The sequence below is a fragment of the Brachyistius frenatus genome, unplaced genomic scaffold, assembly GCF_029030835.1.
Source record: "Brachyistius frenatus isolate BFR_SWC_R1_liver_20210118 unplaced genomic scaffold, ASM2903083v1 Contig_54, whole genome shotgun sequence".
Taxonomy (NCBI): Eukaryota; Metazoa; Chordata; class Actinopteri; family Embiotocidae; genus Brachyistius; species Brachyistius frenatus.
The window spans coordinates 807,897-829,618 of NW_027210653.1; the positions used below are offsets into that span (position 1 = coordinate 807,897).

The following is a 21,722-nucleotide window of genomic DNA, read 5'->3' on the forward strand; positions in this document are numbered from 1 at the left end:
AGACATTTGTCTTCGGCATGTGTTGCTGCATTTCATCGAATTTTGCATTTTGAACGGAAGATATAATTATTTATAAAAAATATATTTGTGTGCCATGAGTAGCGAAATTTAAGCAAAATGACTGCACTTCAAATCAAGATAGGTAGGTAGGTCGGTAGGAATTTACTTTATTAATCCCCGAGGGGACATTTTTTAGACAATGCATCCCATAATCCCCCCCCCAAAAAATGTCACACTAAACGCCATGTGGTAGCAGGAAAGGCACAGGTGTTACCAATCAACCTAAACAAATGTCAGGGCTCAGATAGTACAGCGGGTTGCCAACTAATGAAGTAGGCGGTTCACTCCCGGCCCCGTCCAGTAAACATGCCTAAGTGTCCTCGGACAAGAAACTGAACTGATGGTGCTCACCTGATGGCAGGTCAGCACCTTACATGGCTGCTCTGTGAATGGGTGTGCATGAGTGAATCTGAGGCAAATTGTAAAGTGCTTTAACTCAAAGATGAAAAGGCTCCATATAAGTGCAGAACATTTACAATGACTGTGTTCTACAAGTGTTCCGTGACAGTGAGCCAGTGTACCAGGACCCTGAGAGTGAAGCAGCCAGACTTAATTTCATTACTTACACCTGTACTTTCCACACTGACACTTGTGAAAATGTCTTCTGTGAAAAAAAAAAAAATCCTCCTGCCTTGAAGTTTCACCTCAGAGGAACTCCACAGCCAGAGCCCCACTTTTTATTATAAGACTTCAGTTATGTCAAACCATAGTTGAACTATATGACATCAAACTCACAATACAGCAGTGCAAACTGAAACAGAAGCACTAATCGAGAAAATACAATCTAGAGCTATGAAGCCACAAAACTTTGCATCATTATCGCAATACAGGCATTATAATATCCTATAGCTGATGGGGAAACCGGCTAGAGACCAGAAGAGATGTTTGATTTGAACTAATAACAATAATAAAAAGCTGCATTGATATTAGTTGAGCCAGCACATAGTACTCACTGGTATGAGACACTCGGTGGAAGTGATAAATCATCCATATCATGAGTTACACATGTGCTTGTCCTGACCCTGAGTCTAATAAAATCACCAATGTGTACCAACACTTCTCCAGGATTTATAGTGTAACCTAGAACAAACAATTCCTGTGAATGTAAGCTGCTGTTTCATAATTTTAGTGTTGGAGACAAAAATTAAATAAAGACTTCACTTAAAGGGCTTCAGCGAATATGATTTAGGGGGATCAATTGGCATAAATGGAAAATTCTATATATAAATGTGTTTAAATTAGTCATCTAATTAATCACCTAAATTATCATTGGGTTTTCATTACCTTGGGATGAGCCTTTCATAGCTATACAGGGAGCGGGTCCTCTTCTCCAGAGAGGATCTTTCACATTTTTGTGGCCACGGTAAATTATCTTACACACTCTGGAAGCTGAGGATGAAGCCAGGGGTGTTAAATCTGGTCACCACTAGAGGTCACTAAATCCTACACGCTGCTTATTTAATTAAAAGTTGCAACTCCACAATAAAAACACAGATAAAAGTAAAGGTCTAGAACCTAAAATGCCATTTTAGTAGGTGAATATTATTAGCAAAATGCAATTGAAATATGAGAGATAAATATTCAACATACTGTTGGGTAGTTTAATCTACAACAGTTTAACAGTACAACACGTTTATTAAATCATATGGTATGTGTGAACTCTCAATCTGTAATATGGTGGACTAAAACCACTGCAGTAGGAAAAAAAAGTAGCTACCTCAAATTTCTACTTAGACTTATTAAGGCACTCCAATAAATGCAATTAGTTACATATCACTGTGCCAACAGCTATAACTGAGCTGCCATTCTGTAGCTGTGAATGTCCGATATGTCAGCCACAGCCAACAACAAATAATCACAGAAGCAATTTCAGTGTTAGTTCAGATGATCTTAACATTAAGACTGTTTACAATAATACCACAGACGTGTCAGCTTTAGCACCCGATTCAAAAGGACAACGTGGCTGTTAAATGTGGCAAATATCCCAGTGTCAGCTGTTCCTCTAGCTGGCCATCAAGCGGCTACACCGTGAAGCGCAGCTCTGAGCGCAGCATCCCAGCTCTCTCCTCTCCTCTCCCTCTCCCTCTCCCGCCGTCGCCGGGAGCTGTGAAGTGTGTGCGAGTGCGTGTGTACGCGAGTGTGTGTGAGCTGGTAGAATCTGACAGCGCGCCGGGGCTGCGTTTCCTAAGAAAAGCTCAGCTCTCTCAGTTTTCTGCCCGTCTTATTGCCGCTCTCATTGTCTTTCCCGACAGTGATAAAGAGAGCAGGTACCATCTGTCCATTCCGCCAATTTATTACGAGTTGCCTTTTTTTTTTTTTGGTGGTTTTTTTTTTTGTGGTTTTGTTTGCTGCTCTTCACAGATGTTATGTCAACACTTTTTTTTTTTTTTTTTTTTTTTTTTGGGTAGTGGTGGTGGTGGTGGTGGTGGTGGTGGGGATTCCCGGTTCTAATGGAATTTGTTGTGGCTCTTTTGGTCTCTTCTCTCTTTCAGTTCAACCAGGGGCCTGTTTTTGGAATAAGAAAAGCATTGCTGTTTTCTGACTTTGAGGGAAGAAAGAAGGGACTCCTCTGGAATTTCCTAAGGAATTTACTCGGACAGCCCCGGTGAGTGGATGGAAAGCTTCATGATTTAAAATGCATACAGCTGTGGCCACGATGAGTTTATTTTTTTTTGATGAAAAAAAAAAAATAAACAAGCGCGTCCTTCATTTCCCCCCCCCCCCCCCCATTCTTCTATTTTAATTACAGTTACCGGGGCTTTGCATTCTACCGCCTGGGTATATAGTAAGTAGTACTTTTTCTGCATCTTCTAATGCCGTGAATTGCAGCTGAGAGCAGCTCGTCATGTTTTCCATGTGTGGAATTAAGTGTCGATTTTTGTGTCCACTCCAAGTTGTGTGTCGTGCCGCGATCAGCCCCGGGTGCATATTTTTGCATGTCTTGGAGCTGCGTTATGGATAATGGAGCGCACAATGTGCACCGGTCTGCTGCTGGCTGTTATATTCCAGATGGTGCCGAGATATTTACAGATTTTTTTTTTTTTTTTATTTGTTATTTTTTTTTATCGTCACCATTTATAACACACACGGTGCTCAAAAAGCCAGAGCCATCTTTGCCCCGACCGATGGTCTGCCCCTCGTTCAGACGCACACAGGATGCACAAGCACGCGACGACAGTCCGCATATTGTGGGACATGCTGCGTGTTAGTTGTGGGACGTGCTGAGAAAGTTTAGTCAAATGTTTGGTTCTGGTGACTGTGGCGGATTGGATGGTTTATCTTTGAATGTAGCCTATATGTGTGTGCGTGCGCGCGCGCGCGCGCGTTTGTGCGTGCCCAAAGGCTCCTGACTTAGGTGTTGGAGACGGTGGGTGGGCTGTGACTCACCCAGTTTACCCATTTTGCTGCTGTTATCCGACATGCTTTGATGACATATTTGACTGGTGATTGACAGCGGATCATGCGCAGTAATGTCAGCACATGCCCATGTTTTTCTCCCTCCACAGCCTGCTATATTTGGCTGTTCCATAATATATACAACCCCTTTTCTGTGTTGAAGAGTATTTGCCGGACTACTACTGACAAGTTATTCACAAAAAGCCAATTACCTGTGATTTGCAGTCATACTTTGCAGCCCGAGAAAGAGGGGGGGAAAAAAGCAACTGGGAAGCCACTAAGAGGCAAGATAATGAACTGAAAAGTTTGAGTTCCTCTGTGTTTTGTAGCAAGCCGAGGAGAAGCAATCGCAAATGAGGGCACGGACAGCTCACACAGCCAGAGAGATGTGTCTTCCCTGGCTAGTGTGGAGTGACAGAAGGCTAAGTGAGCATGACCATCGAGGAGCGCAAATAGCATTACGGTCTGCCAGTCAGGAGGCAGTGCAAGATATAGGCTACTGTTGCATTTCAAAAAGAACTAAATGGGGAAGTGCACAGGACAGGAGACTGTGACATGAGGGCACTTGGGATTTAATACCTACAGTGAAAGACCCCCGTGAGGGTTAATAACACAGTTTGTATTTATGCAGAACATTTGGCTTCATACTAAGCTGTTTTCTGATTTGTGGTCAGCGTTACAGAGGTCTTCCCTTCGGGCTCTAATTAAGGCTTGATTTAGCTTTGCTTACTCGCTCTGGGGTAGAGATTTGATTCGGATGAGTTTATTTGGCATGATTCCATCTATCCTATCTATCTATCTCTATCTGAGCTTGAAATGTAAACGCACTGATTAACAGAGCAACACTGTGACCGTGGCGTAAAAAACTGAACGTGAATTCATGATAAACAATAAATACATGAATGTGACATTGCCAGTACTAACGTGAAAATAAACAAATCCAACTGGAACACCAGCAGAGGTACACACGCTCTCTCTTTGAAGTGATACTGCTCGCCCAACAAATTTCAACATGACGAAATGTTGGAAATGTTGAACTACAGCAGGGGTTCAGGTCAGGTGTCCCAGTGTGGGGACAGTTTCGAGCACACAAGTGGATTTGAATCATTTGCTGTCAGGCAATTTGCCGCAAAGCTTTCAAGGATTAGTCCCAGGTAAGAATGTCCCTCCGCCGTCATCACTCCCATTTTATAAACTGGCAACATTCGGCAATTTTCCTTCGTCTTCCCTTTGAGTGATACTCCCAAAACTACTCGCCAGGCCCACATCAATCACTGCTGGATGGGATTTGAGCTGCTGCTAGAAGTCGTAAGCCGGGAAGACAGGTCTGCTTGCTCACAGTTGCACAAGCTCCTCCACTGTGACCCCCAAGAGCCACAGCCAGCATGGCCGGTCAGAGAGTTGCGTTTCTGCAAATCCTTTTCTCTCATTAATTATGCCTTGACATCGGCTGCTTAACAGTGACCGTGTTGATGCCACACTTACTTTTCTTTCGCCTGCTACATCTCCATGGAAAGAATCAGGAGTAAGCTGTAATCACGGTCAATAAACTTCATCCGGGTGACACAATCGAGGCATGGATGAGATGGCAAGGGGACGTCATAACTGCTGCTAATAAATGTAGTTTTTTTTCCCTCTACATTGCAGATTTTTTTTAGACTGTGTTTACAGTGTAGTTTGTTAGATGTCGCACGTTGTATACAGTTGAAATTACAGTCACGATATTCTATTCACATATTGTTTTCCAAAGAAAACAGGTGTGCACTGAATTAGAAGAGAGCAAATATTGCCCCGTTCACAGCAACCAAAGGTGGAAACGGCACATATATAAAAAAAAAAAGTAGTGGATATATTATCCATGTGTTTATACTGTGAAGAACACCTTGATTGCGGTCCAAAGCTCGGCAAGCCGAGTATCCGAATCCCAGGGGCCGTTTTATAATGAGGATGCGCTGTCAGATAATTAGATACACCTGGCGCAGGCGTTTTCAGGAAATTTTGATTCATCCCAAAATAAAATGTCTGTGCCTGCCAACATGAAAGCAGGAAAAAAAAAAAAAAAAAAATATCCCGCTGTCACATTGCCTCTCCTCTCATGGTGGCAATGTTTTATTTATTTATCCACATCTTAATGCTCTTGGATGAGGCAGGCTTCATTTTGTGCTAGCTGATGCATTAGCTGCCAAAGTTTCTCATCTCTTGCAGTGAGCCGCTCACTCACAGGGCGTGAGTGAGACACAGCCTCTGTGAAACTGCATGTTCTGACGCCGCTAAATTTAACGACTCCCCCGGCTGCGTGCCACGAGGCACACCTCATTCTGAGTCTAAGACAGTGGGGGGACAACACAAATCCATCCCCAAATAGATGTGCGTAAACACGCACGTCACATAACCTCAGATGTGGTTAGTCACGTGTCTGAAAATAAGAACAGCACACGTGTATCGGAGGGAATATTCATCAAATGTCAGTGTGTGTGTTGTCATTTTGTGCTTCTGGATGATGTTTCAATACAGAAACGAAATGTTGGAGATTCAGAATTTGATAGATGCAAATGCAAAATAATCAGCCATTTCATGCACACACTGTATACAGCAAGCCATGAATGATGAGCTGAATTGACTCTAGCAGCCCCACACGCGCACACACACACACACACACACACACACACACACACACACACACACACACACACACACACACACACACACACACACACACACACGCACAAACTTAAGTATAATGTATTTTTCTGAGCTGTTGATTAGAAAATGCTCCATGAGATAAAAACCCTCTCACCTGTAATGTTTATTTATCAGGCACATGGCTCCAGTCATAAATCAGACACTCATTAAGTTGTTAAACAACAACTTTTGCCTACTGCAGCAGACATCAGTGCTATTAAGCCTGATGTATGTGGTACAGTAGGAAGGTTGCAATGCAGACTGCTCATGTTGTCTAATTAAGATACTTTTTTTGTTTAACACATTCTTTTTACTCTGGTCACATTCTAGTTAAAAAAAAAAAAAGTGTAATACTGACACTGAAGTAAATATCAAGTGATCATAAAAAAAAAAGAAAAATATTGTCAGGACTCACTACAGAACACGCACAAGTAATGCAGCTAAAATGTACTTTTTGTCACCTAATAGGTAGCTACGTATCAACATGTCAAGTCTCATCGGATGACAGTCAATTTTCACGTTTTCTGGGTTAGAGTATAATCAAAGTAAATCGGTATTTCGACTGTATATTGAAACAGGTCAACAAAAATGTTGAATTAGCCAATTAAATTAGTTTTCAGGGTCTGAATGGGGGATAAATAGTTGAGTTTTCTTCTTCTATTTCTTCCAAAAGGACATCTGCAGTCACTGCTGAAGGTTTCCAAAGGTGCCCCTTGACCAGTGCATGCACCTTGCTGTGCAAGGATTTTTTTTAATTAATTATTTTTTTTTAATTTGAAGTGAGACTGTTTCCACTAACCTGAATCTGAACTTTGTCCCCTTACTCGAACGCACGAACATAGCATGAAAAAAATGCCAAAAAAAACCAGACAGTCAAAGTCAGTCAGGTGACTCACTGTTGTCCGCAAAATCTGGTTTAAGCATGCTATCAGTTAACATTAGCCACCATAAGCTGCTGATTATACTATGACAGAGCAAGTAAGGCTGTGACAAGTCAAACACCTGAGAGTATTAAAGCGAGAAAAGATGCATATCATTGGTTAATAGTGACACTTCTACTTTTTAAAAGAAACATTATCCTATGTTATTTTATCCCTTTGAAAAAAACAAACAAAAAACAGGCAGTGAATACAGAGCACAATATGTGCAGATAGCACATCTGATCTACCATGCAGGAACAGTTAGCTGGGTGTTGTGTACATTGGCATGGATGAAGTCTGAAGTCGTGTCAGTGAGACACGGTTCATTGTATTAGTGCTGGGCTTTGATTTGTCCTTGGCTGTCTTAACCTTGCAACAGAGAGCTGTTCACTCACAGCACTCTTGTTATTTGCTGTTACCTAATTTCTCCAGCAGTACTTGTAACCCAGGCTCAACGATGCACGACTAGAAATGTTAGTATATATTATATCTCAGCAGCAAACGATGCGGTGGAGCTTTCCCTTCCCTGCCTGACCGTCGACTGTGTTGTTATTGCCTAAAGAAAATCTGTGTCTGTTTTGTGCCGTTAAAGTTCGAATGGAAAAAAGAGAACATTTCTGTCTCTCTGCATTGACATGACAGGAACTCACAAATCTGATGGATGCCGACAAAAGACAAAGACAAGAGGAGAATTTTATAGATGTGCTGCCGTGAGACAGAATCCCTGCCTGAACTAATAACTATATACAGTATAGGGCGAAAACAGTATCAGCAACATCTGTACATTATCAAACAATCCACTACAACAATGCTGATCGTGGGATTTAAACATGTCTACGAAGGTACATTAAAAGCACGTAATCGGACAAATCATGGCTGCAAAGGTGCTGCAGAGCTGCTTTCTATTGGAGTAGACTGTGTGGGCATTCATGATATCACCTTCACCCATTTCTTGTTAGTATATCTTGCTCTTAGTTCTTTTGATGCAATATGTGCTAGCTTAGATAATGACTTGGTGTGCCTTCAAAAGAGCAAATGCCAGTGTAATCTTACAACCTGACCTTTTTTGTAAGCCACGTGTACAGCACTATGATGTGGGTATTTTATCTCCACACATGCAATTGCCCTGGCATTCCTCTGCTATCTGGCACCTTGTGAGATTTCATATGGGCAATGGTATGTTGGAGTATTAGCATTATAGTCTGCAGGGCTATAGGGAGGCAAAGAAGAAAACGGAGAGGAATAATGCAGGCAAGCTGGAGCCAGGGTACTCTGCACAGTTCGATACCGCTGCCTCTAACTGACATGAACAAGAGAAATCAATTAGACCTCCTCGGTTGTTATCCGAGGGACTTCCACCGTGGGATAGGCTAGAGCGAATCAAAGCAGTTGGAACAAAAAAACAACAAAAAAAGAAAGTACCAGAAGAGGAAAGTGAACTCGAGTGGCGGTTTGTTGTACTCCGTGTCAGATGAGCTGCCTCTGACCTCAAGATAACATTCATTTTCTCTGTGTTCTTCTCAGGTGTGCTTATAATTCCAGACACATTCCCATCTCTCTCTCTCTCTCTTTTTTATTTTTTTTTATTTTTTTAACACATGCAAAGCTTTTTTCTCTTCCTGTCCTTTCAGGTCAGTAATGAGAAAAAAAAAAGAAAGGCTGGCAGAAATGCTGCTTCCAGAGAATATTTTGGATGAAGCCTTACTTTTAGTTTTAGCTGTAAATGTAGAAGTTGCCCCAGCAGCCATAGATTCACACTATTACGTTTTTATATTCCTACCTTAAACCCATTCCAGCAGTCACTTGGAGGTCGCGGTGAACAACATTTCCTCTCCACGCCATGATGGGCATCCGCATTGTAGTTTTGCTGAAAGGAAAAGAGGAAACAAGTTGGACTGTTAGGCTATAATGCAGCTTTAAAACTTGTTTTCAGACAAGGTTTAGTTTCAGAAAAGCCTTTATTTGGTTTTATGGAGAAAAAAAAAACGGGTCCCCCGAGATTGAAAAATAAATCTTCATATTGAATGTGCAGTAGTCAAACTTGGTAGGATCAGTGAGGCTTGTATCCACGGCATATCATTTATTAATAGTATTTTACAAGCAGCTGCAGTATAGTCTCAGTGTAAGTAAAAAGTATATGCAGGGCCACAGGAAATATAGTGATTGAATAATTTCTGCTTCCAAACGTGACCGAATTGACATTTAAAATCTATACGTGGATCTCAACATTATTTGCATAACTGCTGGAGATGATTGAAGGAGATAAGGCAATTGATGCTTTATGCATATTTTATTGAGTGGAGCTGAGCTCTGTACTGTAAATATGCGCAGCATGGATTTCACAGGACCCAGAGGCCTCATTGTCTTTGATCAGACTGAAAGCGGACACTTTTTGATCAGGCTCTACACCTTGGACATTTAAATCAAATCCCTGACAGGCTCCGCTGCTCTGAGGCTGCAGAGTGTAATCTCTACACATAGGAAGATGTGGACATCCCTGGAAGTGTGCTAGATTCTATTATATTGTACATTTTGAAATCTTTTTCCCCTTTTCCCTTGATGAATATCTAGCACTCAGTGATAGGGGAGTTATTCTACAGAGTAGAAATTCGATTTGACAAAGAAGACCTGTCTCGTGGAGTCTTTTAAATGATTATGATCGCATAGAGTCTGCAATGTAACAGACCTGGGAGGATTAATGAACAAGAATCCAGTGCTTGCTTTTTTTTGTGGCCCGTGTAGCTTTTTATGAATACATTTGCAATAGAGGAAATTGACATGGGAAAGACAAAAGCATAGCAGCAGAGGATTTGAGACTGAAAACCAAAAAAAGACGATTGTGTGCGGACACAACAGTGGACATTTTAACAGCACGAGCTTTGAAAGTTGTGTTTCATCTATAATCCTGTGTGTACAGTTAGCTCAGTCCCCTGACAGAGCACACATGTAAACACACCACCCCCACCTCCCACTCAGCCCTGCTGTAGGTTTGGCTGTGGGTGCTCGGCAGATCCCTCGGCATCATGAGAGAATAACAATGAGGGTTTTGGTAGGGATCAGTTCCCTAGCACAGATCCATGCTGGGTACGGCTTATGTAAGACCCAGGCTTCCTGAGCTCTCTGCCAGGTTAAGATGACAAACAAATGGTACCGAGGAGTACTGACTTGCCCGAAGGAGGTGGTGGTGGGGGAATTGCATCTCTTCGTGCTACCCCCAACGCTTCATCCTCCCTTCACACACAAGCACCCTCTCTCTGTTCATACACAAGCCTGGTTATGTGTCGTGGCTTGTGATACCAGGTCTCATGTGTATCCATGCAAGTTGATATATGTGCTTTCACACCATTTGCTGGCTCTGCAGCACCGTAGCCCACTTTGAAGCCACAGCCTTCCCTTATCCTCCTCTTCCTCCCTTTGTTTTCCTCTCTCATATGTTCCAATGAAAGAAGGCTGGGATCTGTCAAAACCTATCCTTTCTTCTGTCTGCCTTGTCAACTTTTTTTGTTTTTTTAGGTACGCCGTCATGGAGATTCACTCAGCCCCGACACCCTAGTGGTTCTTAAAATGTCAAAACAGGTAGAGGCTGAGGCGCTGTCTTTTTGGATGATACGATTTATGTGTTTTCATCAGTATTTTGTCTGTTTCCACATCATGATGCAGTGTTTCTAATGATGTGATTCACATCATAGCTACACTCCAGCATATTGAGTATCTTAATTATCTATCATTCATTATTCAGGCGTTATAAATAGACCTTACATGCTTCCTACCCGTTTTAAACATCTCAATTCATAGCTTCTTTCTGTAAGTTGCTCCTGCAGAAATCAAGTGCGCAAAAAGGCATAACAAGTACTGTCACCACAATCATGCACAGAGAGAGACTGCTAAACAGTGATTAGAGGTGACAGAGCTTTTTGATTTTTAACCTGGACCACCCAAAGGTGTCAGTCCAACTTAGGCTCATTGCAACATAATAGCAACCAGCTACTGATAAGATGAAGCCCAGAATCCCTTTGTGAAAGTAAAAGTGTGTATGGTTTGAATTTCTAAACAGAAGGTATCCAAGTCTGTTGTTTTAATCAGCAAACTCTGCAGTGAAAAAAGTGGACGAATGCATAAATAAATACATTTCTCTGTTTGTTAAAGTTACAGTATTTACACATCAACTCTGAAAGCAAACTGGAGGATGAAGTCAAGTCAAGTCAGTGTATTGACTTGCACACACACACAAAGGAAAGGGCAGTTTCTCAATCATTTCATTCCCCTGACACTACAAGGAAGACATATTGCATACACTGTCTTCTGACATGCAGCAGTCCAGAGCAAGGTATCCATCTATTCCTGCATGGAACAGAAATACACCATAGATGACATTAGGATCAACTGAATTGGGAGTAAGGAGAAAATCGATGGAAGGTGCAAATTAAATTTGGCCCAAAGAGCCTTTAGGCAAAGTGCAATTTGACAGCACATCTTTTATTTTCCCCTGGGTGTCTGATCGAGGCTGGCAGGAGATGGACAGTGGATTTAACCATCATAGAAAAAGCAGAGGTATGCTATGAGCGAAAGGAAAACACCCTCATATCGCTCCTAATGTGCCTCCCCTTTGATTGTCTAATTCGGTTAGGGCTGTGCGTCCCTTATTGGATCATATCAAAGGTCAGAGGCATCCTGTAGACAAATCAATCTCCCCGTCTGAGGAGGCGCACAGGAAGCATGGATTGAGGGAGAGCTGATCCATCTAGTGGGTGTAGAATGAAGGTGGGTGAGGAGAAAGAGGTAGCGGCAAGAAAAATGATGGCATCTGCTGCTCGGAGAGAGGTGGGTGAGTAAGGTGAGATTGAACTGTTGACTTGGGGAATGCAATATCCTCAGAGAGAGAAAGAGTTTTCAGCATAGCTTGTGAGATAAGTTCGAATATTTGAGCAGATCTGGAACATTATAGCCTACCTGACTACTAAATGGGCTATCTGTACTTTCCATAGCGGCTGAGGTAAAAGTGCGATTTGGTTCCAAAGACAATGTAAGTTTTGACTCACTAGTGGTTGGAAGGTTATTTTTTTTCACCTGACATTTTCATTCAAAAAATGAAAAAAAAAAAAAAAAAAAAAGAAGCTCTCTGGTGGCCACCACAGCCTGACACAATTACCTCCGTGTTGTAATAGGTGTGAAGATAGTCCAGCAGCTGCACATCTCTTCATGCACGGGTTCTCTCATCTAATTCAGTTTTGTTCAATTAGAATTGGTTGACAGTGGTTCACTTCAGTGCATTGAGCTGCCTAATTAGCACCCCATGCTAAGCTTTTTTCTTCTGCACAAGGCCACAAATAGTGTTGGTTTGATGAATTGATGAATTGAATTTTCTAAACCATTAAAATCATTTGTCGTGCCAAAATGTCCAATATGTATTTTTCAAATTTGACTTTTATACACGACTGTAAATTTCATATGTTTGTTTTGTACTCTTATCTGTGAAGAACAAGGAATTTGAAACTCTTTGAAAAATCTGCCCTTAATGCATTTCAAACAACGTACACTGTACTAATGGACATTCACATGAGTACAAATATTGTTGATTTTTGATGACCTATCAAAGGTTATCGATTCAGAGTAATTGTCAATGAAAATAATCATTAACTGAAGCACTGTCAGTAAGTCAGTGATATACTGCCTTTTAAGAGGTCTACTAAAGGTTCTTAATGAGGAACACTGCTGTAGTGAAACCACTGTTTGTTATTCCTCTTATCCTTCTTGACCCTGACTATTTTTAACCAATACTCCAGACCTCTCAAAGCCCATTAACAAACAGTCCTAATTAAACCATCGATGCATAAACACACTAGTGGTGAGCAGCCGTCCTGGGCAAAGTTTATAGGTGAGTATAAATCATCCGCAGTTTAATTTTGTCCCTTTGAGTGCGTAATTAGTTCAATTAGCCTCGATCCTGCACGGAGGAGCCCGTGCAGAAAGGACCCAGGTTGCCCTCTGGTCGCCTTACATTAAATGGCAGCAGTGTATTTCCTCTTGTAAGATTAAAACTCGCTGTGTAATAACTCACCGGCGCCTCCCCCCCAGACACCGCTGCAACGGTTCAGTGTGAGATAATGTTTGCTCAAGCAACTCTCAATGAGATTCAGCGCTCTTGTGACACCATTGCTCTCAGCTCATTGCCTAGTCAGGTTGGGTGGGTCCACCCTGCTTCAGAAAGTCAAAGCTCGGAGGCGCCAGAAGAGAGAGCACCTCTCGAGACAGATTACATGTCTGTGGACAAGCGAATAGGCTTGCACTTCACCTCTGCCTGAGAAGAGCGGGTTATTATCTTTTGGAAGGTTTTTTTTTTCTTTTTTCTGATGCTCGTGCCAGTCATGTAATGCATCTGGGACAAGATGCTTGCCTGGCAGCCCGAGCAGGTGGACGACAAGGCAGCTTACACATTTACGCTAATAGCAGGCAGTCAGTGAAACGTATCTGAAATGAAGATGATGGCACAAGCCTGCAGAGGAAGTCAAAGCAGCCTAGGCCTGAGCCAAAGTGTTTTAAATGGATTACACCAGTGTGTCATTGCGATTACACGCTCCTTGCAGGGACCGCGACAAGATGAATTGTATTTTATGGCTTTACAGCAGATCTTTTTTCTTTCTTTTCTGCTCCAACTTGAATGCATTTTCCCTTCTACGATGTACCGTGGTCTGAATGTGGGATTGTTTTTTTTGCCTTTGAACTACCTCACAAACAGTTCATCTGCTACTTCTCCTGAAGGGGATGTTTTCTGTTTATCTTAGTGCTGAGTGGCTGAATGGGAAACCTATATATAAATACTCTTTCATGCCTTTGTAAATGATATTTCAGACTCATTTTGGCTTGTTTTGTAAGGCTGAAACACAAGAACTGGTGCTCATTTAGGCTTTAATGCAAAACATGCTCATTGCATTTCAAAACATACTGTTGGCAGTGAACCTCGAAGGGCCTTAGAAAATGATACTTATGAACACATATAGCAGTTTTTCTTCCATACCTCTATTGTAGGCCCAATCATTCACTTCCTGTGTGAAAATACTGTCTTATCTTTCCTTTCCCTGTCAGTATAATACATCGCTGCAACCATCCCATTTGCACATGCATGCACAGCACAATGATGACTCACATTCCCACTTTCTAATGGGATACACTATGCACCATCTATCATAAACCTCACTGATAAAACGTGATTGAACAACAGTGTTTCAGGAATGTCCTCCAGTCCGAACTTCGTTATTGCAGAAAATGGGCAGAAATGGCGAAGTGTGTGTGAGCCGGCAGAGGGTTTGCGAAACCTTCAGCGTCAAAGAGAAAGAAAGCGATAGACGTGTGTGTGAGCAAGAGGCTATGTCTCAAGGAAGTCCATTAAGTAGGGAAAGGGCACGGGGTTAAATGCGAGAGATCTCCGATGTGACCCAGAGGAACATATGTTCAAATGCAGTCTCACACAAACGCACAGTAACTTGCTTTCAAAGGCACGCCACTTATGAGCATTACGGTCTAAAGCTACTTTCCTTGTTAACCAGAAAATTTGAGGAGCACTGTGTTTCGACTCGCTCTCTGTCTGTGATGTGGACTTTCGCTGAGCCACTCTGTGTTCCGTCAGCGTGATGTGGGGGTGTGTTACATCTAGTAGTTATGCCAGAGGCAATAACCCCTTGTACAAGCCCGAACAGAAACTGTGAGTCCAGCGAGTCAAGTTATTGGAAACTTATAATAAAGGTGTCACGCTGTACTTTGCAAAGTAACTTACAAACGGTCGTGGAATTCTTTGTTTTCTCACGATCTTCTTCCTTTTAAAAAAAAAAAAAAAAAAAAAAAAAAAGAATCATCCAAAATGTTAAAGATGAGAAGATCAATGCCACTCTGGCGTCTGTATGTCAAACGCGAAGCTTTAGCCAGCAGCCTGTTAGCTTAGCTAAGCATAAAGAGTGGAAGTGGTGCAAAAGTTGAAACAAAATTTGACTACCAGTGCCTCGAAAGTTCAGCAATTAGCCTGTCCTCGTTTGTTAAATCCATCGAAACACCACAGTAAAGAAACAACAAGCTTTGTTTGTCCAGGGGATTTCGAGGGTGACTATTTCTTGGATGGATGCACTGAGTTCAGGCAAGTAGTGGAAACTGTAAGCTCTTGGTGATTAGTGAGCTTTGGAGGTGTTGACTGGCAGAATCTGTTACCTATTTCAACTTTTTCCCCATTTTGTATTTATTATGCAAAGCAAAACTAACTGGCAACTGAATGTACCATCCTATTTTTTTTAACTGCACATACATGAGTAGTATTGGTTATCGTAAGTTGTAACTACACTGACATGTTTTACAATGCAGTACTGAGGTTTAACAAAATTCAAGATCTAACAAATCAGAATTAACATATAAATATAAAGTTAATACAAAATGTAACACACTTTCACTGAGAACCGTTTGGACAACAGGACCTGCATTAGTTTAGAGAAGCAGAACATTTATGAAAAATCAGATTATATTTTCACAGAGACTGGTGCCAACCTTACTATGCATGTGGGCCAGCGGTGGTACTTCTTCACATGGTCCAGTACCTTCCAAAGACACAATTTCATAAAACCATGCTAAGACAGAATCTGGCTAATCATGTAAGTGAACTCTATGACAAACTCTGTTACAATCCTACACAGGTGTATTTCAGTCAGTGCTTCGCAGAGATTTACTGTTGCTGCCCTCAGCACTGAAACAATCCTTCAGTCTCTCCACTTCAAGTGCCGACAAGATTTAATGCCCTAACCTGCTTTATACCAGTGAATACACTCGCTCCTCAAGATAATCATAGCACTACCGCCTATGAAATTTGAGCAGTCTTAACAATGACCACTGTGCGCTCCTATTGAGAACCATACAAATTAGCCTCTGTGCTGGTGGCCGGTGGGACAATGTATTCTGCTCACTTTATCACATCTTGCCCCGGCCTGCTATTAATCTTGTGGACTGTATGGGATGAATTAATGCACCGAGGGATTTTCAAGGCTATGGATATGGATTACATTGTCTAACACTATATTTGAATTGGTCTCTGAATGTAATTCCAGTGGACTGAGATTAAATTCAGCTGATAAGAGTTGGCTGTAACAAACCACATCATTATTGCCCTTGTCAGTCTGTTGTGCATGGCAAAATGAAGCCTTGCTCTCATAATCCTGTTCATCTCCAAGAGGTCTGTAACTCTGATCGAATAAAAGCAGTGCAATTGGTGCGGATTGGCTGGAAAGTAATTTCTACTTTAATATGTCCCATTTTTTTTGCTCTTGTTTTCTGTCATAACTCTATTTTTCCATCAGCTTGTGAGTGCACTGATCACAAATGTATAATCTATCCACAAATGTTTAGCCTTAAACTGTCTACGAATCTGTTTAGTAGTTTCAGTCAGCCTGAAAGGACAAGAGGCCATGTGGAGTGTAACTTTTCCCTCCACCAAGTGACTACCCACAGGGATGTCTAGACTGTGGCTGCTCTTTGTCCTCCCTCTCAGTTTTTATATTGCATTACATCAGATTACTGTATCAGAGTGTAATTTCTCTTAATGCTCCCTGCACTGTAAAATCATCACTTCAGTCTTTTATCTAATCCTGACCTAAAGTGATTTTTAAAAAAACATTTTTTATCCTTGTAATTGAATATTATCTTCTTAAATGAGTCATTAAGGGTTGCAAATTTTCTCCCACACACTGAAAGCATTTCCTCTTGCTTTTTTTTTTTGGACATTGAGAGAGGTTAATGTGTTGTGTGCATTCCAGGGATCTGCACTTGGAAAAGGCAATTCATAACAGTCACAGAGTGGAAAATCTACATCCTTGGCTGTGCCCAGGAAACAACGATTTCATGTCTGCAATATACATATTTGTTTATGGTGGGGGAGGGATTTTTCCATTTTACGTCCATCACCCACAGTGGCAAAGCGATAACAACTGCTTGCAGCTACTTGTGGTTTTTGGCAGGCCAGTGTGCGCTACCAGCTATTACCACTTTCAAGCCAAGGAAGATGAGAAAATAAATTAGCATTCAGCTCCAGGCTGTGCCACAATCTTGGTGGAGCATCTCCACACAGCAACACGATTATCCACATTTAAACTCGCATATTAACAAAGTGTTGTCACGATTCACCAGCGGCACTTCCCCGTCCCTCATGCTTCACCTCTGCTCCATCTCAAGCAAGGCGTTTGCTCAAAGACGTGATGAACGGGTGGTGTCATGGAGTAAGTGGGGGAAAAAAAAAAAAAAAATCATCCAACATTCAACAATCAGCTTCCTACTTACCCCGGTGAATTTTTTTATGAACTGACCCCAGAAGTTCATAAACATTGAGAGACAGTGAGAAAGAGTGAGTTAGCAGGAGAGATGTGGGGGTGGAGGAGGTCCCCTTTTGGGGTCTTGGCAAAATGTTGTCTTGCATTGCGCAGACACCTGCTGTAACTGAATTTACAGGGAGGTGGCAGCACTTGCAGCTGTCAACAAGACTGCGTCACTCTGTGTTTTTCTGCGCTTAGAGCTGCCTCTGCCATCCATTTGGCCCTGCTTTATGATTACCATAAATGCCTGGATTGCCTGCATAAAATTGTGGAGTGGAGACGAAGGCCTCCGCTTCCATTAGTGGCCTCTTTTTACTGGAAGGGCCAAGTATGTCCCCTGGGTAATGCCAAAACTCTCAGTGTCCTCTACAGTCTGTCAAATAGACTCTGTAATCAAGGACTGGGCTAAGTGGATAGCTGCATTGATGGTGATGTTCATAAAACGATTATTCATAGAGAATACACTGAGTGTGTGTGCTAGAGAGGTAATAGGGGGCAGGAATGTTTCCGCACAAAGACATAATCTATAAGATATTGAAGCTCAATCAGTAACAATGCATTTTATTTTGCTAAATTCCTGATCGTCTTCCCATCGATTCTTTTGTTGAGCTGCAGGGTGATGTTATTAAATTATGATTTGAACGATGTCTGGACATTTAAATATGTTTTAATTCGCTGCCTTCACATACAAAATGTCAAAAAACACATGAATGTATCATTGTCTGCTGGGGCTGTATTGATATCAGTGATAGATTGTATCAACAATTTACAACATACTTAAATCAAAAAATATACGCATAAAAATCATGGGAACTGATGAATGTAATAACATCAAAGCAATAATCTACCCACCAGGCACATGGTCCATTGTAATCCATGGCTCATAGATTTTTTTTAGGTCATTTAATCATTTGGATTTCCAACTCAGTTTTAATATCAGCAATTCGCAGAAATTTCCAGGCGGAGCGTCGGGTTCGAAGGTCTGAGGCTGAGACAGTACATATAACAAAATTGCATTGTCTTATTAAGGGATTTGAGTTTCAATTTGATCTTATCCTACTTATTTCGAAAAATCGTTTTCTCGAGATAAGTCTCTGTGAGGAAGGACTATTTAAAGATCCCAACAATAACTGAAAGCTGGCATGGCATACAAATTTTCGACCAACAAAAAAAACAAAAAACATGCAAACAAGCAGCGTAGTTGTGATTGGCATGGACGGTGCAGAAAAGCACATTTGCCTTGTTTTTAATGACGCGAGATTAAAATGTGAAAGCAACTCTCTCATAGGTACTCAGGGGGAAAGACGCACAATAACTTATTCAGAGGGGGAGAAAAAAAAATCTATTATGAGCATGATGACAAGAGATCAATGTTGCCACTTATTCCCAGTGACAGTGTGAAACTAATATACTCATTTGCGTTAATGCCACCGTGATATAAATTAAACCGGCTTTATTTTCAATAGTCCTGCTGCTGTCTGTGTGAAGTAAAGGGTGATATTCTATGAGTCAAACCTGCCATGTGGCCTTTGGCGTCAGTGGACAACAGAAGGGTGAAACTGCTACCTTAAAAACCTTACAAAAGTGTATACTTTATGTATGAACTTTGACCAACTGTAGCAGGATGGTAGTGCATGAGGAGAGCAAGAAGAACAATTTATATGGTCACCATTTTAACTTTTAAATTCTAACAATAGAATTGAGCTCATTCCCACATGTGCAGATTAATTAAAGATTTTTATTTTTTTAATTTTTTTTTACAGTGCAGTCATTGGTCTGTTTTTTTCAGTCAAAGTATAACTATGACCATCTTTTCCATGTCTCTTAAAGTAAAGTAGTGAAACAATGGAAAGTCCTGTTACTGTATCTAATCTAGCAATAATAAAACATACTTACAGCTTTGTGATCGTCTACTATACGGACAACCATTCAACCATTATCACTTCACTTTTGCCAACTTAGCCATTATAAATCAATAATTTATGTTATTTTTTAGAGGACTCCTGGCAGAATACTGTGAAAGAGACGTTTTGGACTGCATCAAGTGTGATCACAAAAAAACAGTCGTTCCCCTTTAAATTATCAATCAAGTAAAACAGAAGAGGAGAGAAAAAAACAGCTGGAAGGAGAAACAGCTAAGCTGCTGAGGTTGGGAGGTTTTTTTACAGCTGCTGCCAGCTAACAGCAACAACAAAGCCAGCGGCTGGGATTTAAAAAAAAAAAAAAAAAAAAAAAAAAAAAGTTGGTGGCATATACAGCTGACTTCTAATAAGTGAATGCAATTTCCTGCATTTTTGAGACGTGTATTTGTAACATAACGTACGAGTAGATTGCATCATTAGTAAATAACTGACAGAAAGGCGGCCAACTCGGCACATCATTAGTAACTGATATTAGTTACTATGTTCATTTATACTTCCAGAGCTCAATTCGTGGCTTTGTGAATGTCTATTAATTTAATAGATATGTGAAGATAATTAGGCTTGAAGCCAGATGAAAGGATAAGAACCACTGGTTTAGCTATACGTGTAAATAATTAAATTGGAACATCAATACAGCAGAGAATGTATTAAAAACAAAAGAAATGACCCAAAATCAAGGTTTTTATACATTATTTATATCTCATTTGAGGGCTCGATCTTTCAATCTTTCATCAATATAATTGAGTCAGCATCAGACATTCAGCGTATTCAAAAATGCACTGAATGACTTTTGAGTTTGCACATGGCATTACTTTGAGAGAGGTTCCTCACGGAGCGAGCGCGAGCGACTGCTCAGACCTGTAACCCTGCAGCTCTGCGTTTTGCCGACCCAAGACAAATAGCCTACAGTCACACCTTCCGACAGAGGAAAAGCATGTCACTAGATCCCACTGCCGGTTCAGTTACACAGGGCCGGCTTACAGATCAATATGAACCTGACAATGACAATGTCGGTGTTAATGCCTCAGGCTGCCGCTGCATTCTCCCACACAAAGCCATTCAGACACTCCTTCCCTCTAATTGCATATGCATTCTTTGTTTTCCTCTGCGTACATTCTCTGCAACAAGCTTATAACAAGGGCTAAAACGCTTTCATTCCCTCATTTGACAGACTGCCAGCGAATTTTAAAAATATTCATTCAGTTACGCCAAGAATGCCAAATCTGAGTTCTGAGTGTGACGAGCGCTAATGCTGAAATGAGGGGTTGTGCAAGTGTGCGCTTCCTGCTGCATTATAATCATGTGCTTGTGTCTGACTAATCGCGGTTGTGTCGAAGTCAGCCGCCGTGTTCCTGGGCTTGCGCAGATAGACGTGAAGAGAAGGTGGAGGGAGGTAGGCAAATTAAGAACAAAAGAAAGACGGAAGATGGAAGATGAGTGAGCCGCAAATAATATGGAACAAAGACAAGACAAGAAAGAGGAAGGAATATATTTCTGTGGGTATGAATTATTCAGGTGTCACCAAAACGGAGTGTCCAACCACACTATTGGTGCTGTTGTGATCTTGATTCTTCAATTTGGACTTTTTTTTTTTTTTTTCATATTTTCAGTTGAATTGCAGTGCCTTGATATTTCATGGACTGGTTATGTTTCATGACCCAAAAAGGAGAAAGGAAGGCAAAACTCTGTAGATATCAAACAAAGGAAAGTTGTCGCAATGAAAACTTTTAATTAACACATATATTTTTGGAGAATGGGGATTGTCATTAACTGGAGCCATCATCTAAGGCCTTAGAAAATGACTGTGATATCATCATTGCTGTTGGATATGTGATAACACTTGAAAAATAGCTTTAATGCCGTTAGTCTAGTCCAATGATTGACAGTTGGGGTCTCGTCTCTTTGCTCTTTGATCAGCAGCAGATTGACAAGGTGCTATACACCCCGGACATCAAACTGTAATTGCCGTGTGACAAAATGCATGTATACAGACGCTCATAAATATTGAATATTTTCATATTTTTGTGTATTATTCACATGCTCTTCTGGGCCTACAGGTCATACATTTTATCAATATAAAAAACAGCAAGGAAAATCACTGCCGCAGAGCCTTCAGCTCCATACAGTTGCATCCAGCCATTTTTTTATGTTTGCCTCCTCCTGCACATGCTGAATTTAAACAGAATTTATTTGGAATTATAGTTGTGATAATAAAAGACTATAATATGGTCTTCACAGTGTATAGGCTCCTGAATGTCCCATTATTTCATGTAAAATAAACAACAACGACTAAACTGCAGCGGAGAGGCACTGCATGTATCGGAGTTAATGAATAAATATGTAGCATGAGGCATACGCTCTCAACAGGTGGAGTTTGAGTGGGTTTAATAATGGCCCATCCCTTC

The 21,722-nt window shown here is 41.2% G+C and overlaps 1 protein-coding gene across 38 annotated transcripts in view; it reads left to right on the forward strand.

Annotated features, from left to right (window-relative positions):
• Positions 1-2,178: 2,178 nt before the first annotated feature.
• Positions 2,179-21,722, forward strand: part of LOC138624711 (receptor-type tyrosine-protein phosphatase delta-like) — a 350,030-nt gene continuing 330,486 nt past the window's right edge. For 13 of the 38 annotated variants that reach the window (XM_069705103.1, XM_069705107.1, XM_069705104.1 and 10 more), the window contains exons 1-3: positions 2,179-2,327; positions 2,553-2,665; positions 2,810-2,845. The gene's annotated coding sequence lies outside the window, so the exon portion shown is untranslated. The remainder of the gene's footprint in view (positions 2,328-2,552; positions 2,666-2,809; positions 2,846-21,722) is intronic. The other 25 variants (XM_069705113.1, XM_069705116.1, XM_069705115.1 and 22 more) reach the window with 4 other exon arrangements.